Source organism: Etheostoma spectabile, chromosome 13 (assembly GCF_008692095.1).
Source record: "Etheostoma spectabile isolate EspeVRDwgs_2016 chromosome 13, UIUC_Espe_1.0, whole genome shotgun sequence".
NCBI classification, from domain to species: domain Eukaryota; kingdom Metazoa; phylum Chordata; class Actinopteri; order Perciformes; family Percidae; genus Etheostoma; species Etheostoma spectabile.
The window spans coordinates 14041176-14048624 of NC_045745.1; the positions used below are offsets into that span (position 1 = coordinate 14041176).

General features: G+C 37.9%; 1 protein-coding gene across 6 annotated transcripts in view; it reads right to left on the minus strand.

The window, feature by feature from the left end:
• clip2 (CAP-GLY domain containing linker protein 2) overlaps nt 1-7449 on the minus strand; it is a 55080-nt gene that overhangs the window by 42568 nt on the left and 5063 nt on the right. The gene's annotated exons all lie outside the window — the stretch shown is intronic.

The following is a 7449-nucleotide window of genomic DNA, read 5'->3' on the forward strand; positions in this document are numbered from 1 at the left end:
GTGCGTGCGTGCGTGCGTGCGTGCGTGCGTGCCAGAATAGTTGGTGCCAGGGCTGTCTCCCCAACGCCCCAATGGTTGTGCTTTAGGCCTCAATTGCTCCCATATGTTTTTCTCACAAGTGATGTGAGACACATTTCGGTACAAATGCAAATGGATACAACTTCAAAGACCTGATGATACAGTTTGAAAGTTTTTAGGAATGTGCTGCTTCCAGTAGAAGGAGTAGGGGAAAACTGTTGCTGACAATTTTGCTAGTGATTATCTTAAAGATGAACTGCGCAACTACAGTATGCTGCAGGCTTTTAGGAGAAACATTTGAAAAGGTAGTCCAATTGCTTTTGTCTGAATCAGGTGAAATGTTTGTTCTTTGCTGCTGTTCTTGTACCGTTAAACATCATACATATCAACTGACCAAAAGATATTGGCAATCGGAACATAGGAGTACTCAGGTCCCTCATTGATCTATAAATGTGTCAAAATGAATATTGCCCAGAGCAGACTGACATCCAGCATTAACATCAGCCATAAGTCACTTTGCGTTTGACCCATATCTGCAGCTGGATTATGCACCCCATCCAAAGCCCCAGAGATGGTTTGGAAATGCACATGCAAAACCTTCCTGCCAGCAAGGTAATGGTCCAACATTTTTGGCCCAGATTCAGTCTTTAGATAAACTTAAAATCCCTGTCCTTCTTCCTCCTAAGTTTAGATCCACACAAATATCAAAACACTTTTGAAATTAAAAGTATAGTTCTGATATTTTGAAGTGGGGTTATATGAGATACTTATCCGTGGTCAGTGTATCGCCTACAGTCATGGCCGTCGGCACACCCCCAGTTGGAAGAAGCAGGGAGGAGTACCTTCCTCTTTTTACCTTTGTTCTTATGGAGTCTATGTGAATGTTTACCAGATTATTTCAATGCTGTATCTATGAGGACTATATGTAGATCTTTTACTGACAATACCTTGTTTCTTAGGGTTAGCACAATGAGCACAATGTAACTAATTTGACAGTTAGCCTATCATTTTTTTGAATCCAGTTTTCTTGTTGCTGTACCAATTCATGTTTTGCAATAATTGTTGGTCTAACTCTTGGTTATAGAATCTCATTGCTCTCTTGTTTTGACTAAATATAATTTAATTTCTTGTCCAATTCTGTTTTCACAGTTTCTTTTTAAGATTTTTATCAGAAATGTTGGCATGACCTTTTATTTGATAGGAAAGGTTAAAAGGCATAAAAGGGGAGAGAGGGGGAATGACATGCAGCAAAGGGCCACAGGGCAGAACTGAACCCGCAGCCGCTGCGGCAAGGACTAAGCCCTCTGTATATGGGCCCACTGCTGCAAAGGAAAGCCGTCATCTTTTTTTAAGTGTGTTTTCTCTTAATGCACAGCTGTGCACAGGTCTACATGCACAGTGATGGCAGAATACTTTTTTTTTCCCTTTATTCTTTTTCACACACGATCAACTGATGCAACATGTGATCTTGGCCAGTGTTTCAAACCTGAGCTAACCCATGATTTTGGGTTGCTGAGGCAACAGCAGAGTGAGGGCAAAAGGATCCTCGGCAGAAGGAAGACTGGAAACACAGCCCTTACTTTCACCATTGTGCTTGGCCACCTCCCACCACCATCTGAATCCAACTATTCATCAGCGCTGCACAATGAAACCTCCACAGCTTCCTCTCAGTCCTCCTCCTCCGCCCCCCAATTATCCCCCCCATCTCTCCCTACTTTGGTTACACACATACCTCTTTCTCTGGCCTCTTTAACTCGGCCTATTTATGATAATTTCCCACAATGGCTATGATCTTGTTCTTTTTGTTTTAAATTGGACTTCTCTCAATTTCTGCATGATTAGGTCCTGAGCATGTGTGTGTATTTCAGCCCTGTGTGTAGTAATTACTAACAAACACAGTGTAAATTGTAATTTCAATACTGGGATCAATAAACAGTATAAATTATTATTATCAAGACTGATATTGTGTTGCTGTCTTCAGCAGTGCTTGTGGCAGCTGTGCAAGGCCGAGCAGCACAGACACTAACAGATGGAGGGGGTTGAGCTTGAAGGTTTTTGACTGTTGGTCACTGTTTTTGACCAAAGTGCCATGTCCCACATTCAAGAGAAAAAATCCAAACCTTTAAGATGTTTTCTATGAGCACAAACTGTTTTTTTTGTGGTGTTATCTCTTTAAACGAACAATTTATCATCTCTAGGGCAAACCTTTGATATTTGGTTGATTTTGCTTAATGCTGCCAAGTTCCAAGAGGAGATTAGTCACTCTATAGGCATGAGCTCTGTGTCAATATTTACCTCCTTTGACATTCAGTTAAGGGGTTAGTTACTCTATAACCATTTAATTAATTTAAAAATTGTGAAAAAAAGTGTTTTCTAACAAAGCATGCCATGGCTGTCTTGAAAGAGGACAGAAACCAGTGTTTTCAGTAGTTTGGTGTTTCAGATAAATAGCTCCACTATTCCATGAGTGAATTTGCCATTAGTACACATTACATTATTTAGAAGGACTGTACTGCACTGTACAGTCTTATCTGGTAAAACAACATTTAACAACTGATGTAAAATAACTATTATGGGATCCACCCAAAGCACTGAAAACATCAGATGTGAATTGTGGATTTGGGTGCGTCTAATGAGCTTGCTCTCCCTTTAATATCACTGGGTGTGTCAGACCATTGTGAGCAATGCTGCAAATAAAGGAGCATAACTGAATAACTCAATGTCCATATTGGATTTATTGTTCTATGATTTGGTAGGCATTTCATTTGCTCGGTTATATTTCCTTCTTTTGATTTTGTTAATGCCCCAAAATTCAGAATATTCAAATTTAAATTTTGAAATACAATTCAAAATAAGATGATTTCTATCCATGACTATATGGATGCCATCTACCTCTTTGCCGTCTTTCCAGGCTCCGGCTGTTAATTCGCTGTAAACTTGCATCTAAAGTTGCTCTAATCGATATAACCCCTCATTAAAGAGATAATTTGCTGATTTTAATCCAGCTCTGTGTCATGGCAGTGTTGCCAGTGTGTTCAGATGAACGGTGAGTGCCTTCCTCCATGGTGCCAATGTACGGAGCTTGAAACAGCCGTGGTCTGCTAAAATCCGCCAGATGCCGCAAAACGCCCACACAAAGATGTCACAGAGCTGGATTGAAATATAAGTATCCCTTTAAGTACAGTACAGCAAAAATGTTGATCTTTTTTATCTTGTTAAAGTTCTTAGTAAAGCTACACTAATCAATATTCTCATACAGAGAAGTAAAACCCAACTCTACTGATCCTGTCATCACATCAGGTCATCAGCAGCTTTACTGTCTTAGTTCGACCTCACCAGCCTCATGCCCTTTTGACCAGCAGGCAGCTGTTTTCACTGAAAAAGTTAAACTAGCTAGTAAGCATAGTTGAGCATTTAGCTGCTAAAGAGACGAGAGAAGATGTTTTTTTTTTCTTAGAAGTTAGGGTAAAACAAAACAGAGCTGAAAGGAGAGTGAATGTTGGACATTCATCCGATAGCCGGAAACACAACCCTAAATGAATGCTAATATTGCTCAATGTCTACTGGATGTGTAAATAGGCAACTCTTTGCTAACACATTACATCTATATAGGGTGTTTATATCCCAATGTTGTGCTTACAGCTTGTTGCGCTGCCATTACATTTAAAAAAATATATAAATTAAGGCAGGTTTAAAGCACAAACGAAAAACACACAAAAAGAATGGTGGAATTACAGATTGATGGCATTTGAGGTACAGTAAGTGTATACTGTCTGAGGACTGGGTACTCCACAGACTCAAATAAATGGCAGAAGCTGTACGTCTCCAAAAAGGCCCAGCACGCCTGTGACTAAAATACTTCTGTTGAGAAACCTGCTTCCGTGGTCACAGGAGACGTGGCATCAGGAGCGGTGGCACAGCTCTGTTATTTTCACATCAAAAGCAGCAAGAAGGAAGGCTCAGACACGTTTCTCCGCTTGCTCATTGACAACGACTTCTTCCAAAGGGTGAAACATTTCTTTAAATTAGGCAAGTAAACTCTGCCAAAAATCCGTCACAGTGGCCCCTTCTCACAGTCTTCCCAAATAAAACCAACAAACAGGAGGTTGAGATTTGGAGTACAAAGCCAGGTCAGTGTTTGGACTATCTGGGGCAGGAAACTAATCCCTCCATCTACTATTTGAGGCATCAGTATTGTCCCACCGACATCTTATTAGTGCCAATAGCCAACTTGAGTTAACAAGATGGATAGAACTGAAAATAATACACCAATCATTATAACCAGGGGTACAAGGCATCCTCTTTTTTTTTAAACAGGAAGTTGACTGACTGACCAGCTGACAGAGACACCAGAATTGTCAAATATGAAATTAACTAGTGTTCAAAAAGGCTCCTGTGTGATCTGGGTGCTCTTTGAGTTTTGGACAGACCCTATTCTCAGCTACCCGACATGATTTCTGAAGTGCAGATTGATTGACCGACTGCCACAAATTTTAAGGTTTGATTTAAATGTATGGCAGGTGAACATATTAAAGATTAACATCATTTACAGTAAATACATCTGCAATGCTAGTCAAACCTTTAATTCAAAAAGACTGACAAGCTTTAGAGGATTTTTTTTCAACCTGGACAAAGCCAAGCTTGCAGTTTCCCCATTTTCCAGTCCTATATCTATCTATCTATCTATCTATCTATCTATCTATCTATCTATCTATCTATAAATATTTTTTTTATTTAGAAAGTAAGAACAATTTACAAACAATTACAAACAATACAGTGAGACATAAGAATGTGCATACATGAGAGTGTTACCAATCTTCTTATCTAATTTGCACAAAAGTGAATAAGCAGATTTTACACTGTTCAAATAAGATATCTCTAATTATATTTTGGCTAGTAACAATAAACCTATATTTCAGACTCAACTCAATTCTTTAAATAATCAAGATATCTTCAATGTAGTTCTGACTAGACAAATTTTCTATTAGATAACTTTCCCTCAGTACATTTAGAAACAAGATATCTGATTGTATTTTTTGGACATGTAAAAGTCCAGTCTGAGAAGATATCTGAAAATGGAGTTGAACATATCTTTAATTTAATCTTGATCTTGAAGTTAATAACAGTCCTAATTTCTTTTAAAATATCTTGATAAATATTTGGATATGATTTAAACAGTTATTTAGGCAAGCCATTCCAAACTATAAAAAGTTTAAGTGCCTATCCCTACTTACGTTTTAAATACATTTTGACTAGTCATAACTACAACGTGACCAGTGAGAATTGAAATGAGAAAGATTAGAAAAGATATCTGCACTTGCATTCTGGCCATCTACAAATACATTCTTGTTAGTAATAAGTGAATTGTGAATATTTGAAATGTGAATGCCATTAGTCTAATGCAGTAAATGATACAACAGCGTGGTGATCTATATGCTTTCACTGTAAATATCTCAAAAATTGAAACGTCATGCAGAAAACACAACATTGGGAAAGGAAAAAACGCATCATGATTGTATGCATTTTTTGTGGATCAACAGGATCTGAGTAAACTAATAAGTTTATGTGTGGTAGAAACAAACTGTTTAAACCACAGGCAGGAATTTAGGCGAGCACTTCAAATTAGGGCAGCTACCTAACAGCTGACAGGCAGCATTAAGGGATTAGCTGGTAATGGCCGGTTATTTAAGATACAATTCTGAGCTGTTCTGCTTTTCACACAGAGAGAAAACAAACACAAACTTGGATAGATAAATAAATGCCAGTTTTGTTTACTGTCTTTCAAAATGCTAATAAATGGCTTTAACAAACCAAGGCAAAGAATTTGCTCACTGTGCTTTAGAGATGTGTTTTAGACAGCCCTGTCACCTGCAAATTACATTCCTACTCAACTAAACTGTATTTCAATTAAGCTTCAAGGGAAACGTATTTTCTTCCGGGTTTCATTTGTTTTTTAAGGTATCACAAATACGTTTTTCGATTAAAGTTTGCAAAGTGAGGAGGTAGGGCGGGATAGATGGGTCAAACAAACGGGCCTTCTGTCAAGGAGACGGCCGTCCGAGTCCTAAGCGATACCACGTTAACTTATTTATTTAGTTATTTATACATACGTACTTAACAAGGACCCCAGGAAGAGTAGAGTCACACATGGGCTTCTAACGGGGATCCTTAAATAAACTAAACTTACCATATATGTATGTATGAAACATACCTAACATGTAACAAACTTTTAATTTTAACCCAAACCACAATATTTTCCTAAACCTGACCCCGTCGTTGGTTCAAAGACGTGTTGAAACAAACGTAATCTGGGAGAAAATATGTTTCATTCAAGACGTAATTGAGAATGCAGTTTGATTATATGTGAACATAATTTTGCATCTGTTGCATTTAGAACATTCTAACAGCTTTTCAAGTCCAATTTTGTAAAACACTATTTTGGACTGGTATTCGTATCTTATTATTTTACTAGATCCAAAACTGTTTAATTGTCAAAGTTATAATACAGCTTGTAATAAATAGTATTTTTTTTTTACTGATTTCTGGATGGCAGAACTATTTTTTTTTAAAAGAAGTTAAAGCTCCTTCTTATCTAAGAACTTTCCATCTATGCATGGACAGTTATGAACTGGAGTAGGATAGAAGTCAATGAGTTTAATACTATTCTATCCAGCTTAGGTTGGCCACTTTGATAGTTAAAACTAAGAGAAACATTAACTAGGGCTGCACAATTAATCACAATTGTATCAAACTCGCAATATTAACTAGTGTAATATTCAAACTGCAGGGTGGGCGCAATATTTGTTAAAGGCAAAATATGTGTCAAACCATTCTAAAATGAAGTACTGTGGGGCTACAGAGACATCCCGGACTACAAATCATATCCTACAGACTACAGAAAACATCTTTGTTTGGTACAGACCCTCAAAAAAAAAAAGAAAAAATCCCAATTCTTTCATTCTTTTTTTTCAATGAAAATGTGAATAATGATACAAAAATGATCATTCCCTCCAATATTGTGAAATATATCACCATATCAGTCAAAATAATTGCAATTAGATAGTTTTCTTATATTGTGCAGCCCTACCATTAACATAATATTAAATAAAATCCTGACGGTGCACTGGAGTAATTATAAGCAGTGTAAGTTTCAGTAAATTAAACCCTTCCTGTGTAGTGACAGACCTATTTTATCAGCCGGCCAATATACTGGGCCGACATTTGTGTTTTTCCGCAAATTGGGTGTTTTACGCGGCGACTGGGTTTGCCAACAGTTTTCCCCGGCATTATTTCCAGACAGGCGTCCACAGGCAGCTCTGTGTTGCTGGAGACGCTGCAGTTCACGTGCAGACCATGCACTGCCCCTCCACCACTAGCACCAAGCCAGACCTAAATTACAAATCAAGCACTTTATTTCAATGGATACTTCTC